We start from the raw sequence: 1,312 nt of genomic DNA, 5'->3' as shown, positions 1-1,312 counted from the left end.
ACAGAGGGTTCAGTTTGATGTCCTGGACGTGCTGACCCATAATCTGACGATTATGTGGAGGGATTTCATTAATCTGTCGGTTTGAAAAAATTTTTTTCCATTAATCTTGTACAGACTGTATGTTCGAAATCCAAAAAACATGTTTTCGATGTATTTTTGCCTCCTGATTATGAATATGACAACAGAAATTGGCGCTCGGCCATATCGTCGCCGCTATTTTGAAAAAACATCCTAAAAACTTGATTTTTTAAAATTTTTCTGCATTTATTTTGAAAGATACAAATGTGCTGAAAAAATGGTTGAACAAAAAATGCAGAGTCACACGGAAAAAATGAAATGCTTGAATCTACTATTCAAATAATAAGATAATGTTCCAACGAACTTTTGTAGTTGATTTTACTATCCAAATAGTAGCTTCAACAAAGTAGATAGTGCAGCTTACTATGTTAATAGTAAAACCAACTAAAAAACGTTCGTTGGCGCATATCTTACTATTTAGATGGTAGATTCAACAATTTCGTTTTTTCCGTGCAGGAAATTCTGGGAAGATGCATGTATATACAAATTATATACACCGTTCTCATATTTGTGGTTGAAACCATATACATTAAGAACAAGTTAAAATAACCGATACATAAGTAACCTAGAAGTCCCTTAGTCTTCATCGTCAGTGGTAAATTCATCATCTTCATATTCAAAGATCGATTCGATTTCGAAAGGAAGAGACGCGCGGAGCGGGAAGTACACAGTTCTCAGCCGCTGCGCGTACCGCACTTTATTAATGATTTTGGCCACTTCGGCTTGTGCAAATCGTCAGATTATATTATTCCCGTGATCCTTGAATAATTTCCTTCAAAATAAAAAAAAATTTAACCGCGCTCGAGAAAATCCATGTCACGTTTTTTTTTGCAACTTTGTGACTCTCCCATTTCCTTACGTCACGCTGAAATCGTCAGATTATTGAAATGTACACTTTTCTACATGTAATTAACACACCATACCTTAATCTGACGCGCTCGAGTAAATCCCAAAATCCCCGGTTGGCCTCCCCTACTATAAGGTTGGTTATTTTTAATTTGATTTTTCTTTTAAGATCCAGCTGACGACAATACGAAGTATTACGAGATGACAACTTCTGGCGGCGGCTTTCGGCAGCGGCGTAAGACGGAGCTAATGGAGGGCTGACTTGCGGCAACAACATCCAGCAGCAGTTATCAATAATATAACCTTTTCCTTTAAGAAGACCGCCTCGCCCGAGGTTTTTGAGCCGCGGTTTTTCCTCGGGACGGTGGGCAAATGCCGAGGCGGGGAG

At 38.5% G+C, this 1,312-nt stretch overlaps 1 protein-coding gene across 1 annotated transcript in view; it reads left to right on the top strand.

The window, feature by feature from the left end:
• The window catches only part of LOC108761002 (uncharacterized), a 9,049-nt gene that overhangs the window by 1,735 nt on the left and 6,002 nt on the right, over positions 1–1,312 (top strand). The gene's annotated exons all lie outside the window — the stretch shown is intronic.

The sequence above is a fragment of the Trachymyrmex cornetzi genome, unplaced genomic scaffold (assembly GCF_001594075.2).
Source record: "Trachymyrmex cornetzi isolate Tcor2-1 unplaced genomic scaffold, Tcor1.1 scaffold235, whole genome shotgun sequence".
Taxonomy (NCBI): domain Eukaryota; kingdom Metazoa; phylum Arthropoda; class Insecta; order Hymenoptera; family Formicidae; genus Trachymyrmex; species Trachymyrmex cornetzi.
The sequence above is the reverse complement of the archived record's forward strand: the minus strand, read 5'-3'. Positions and strand labels throughout refer to the sequence as shown.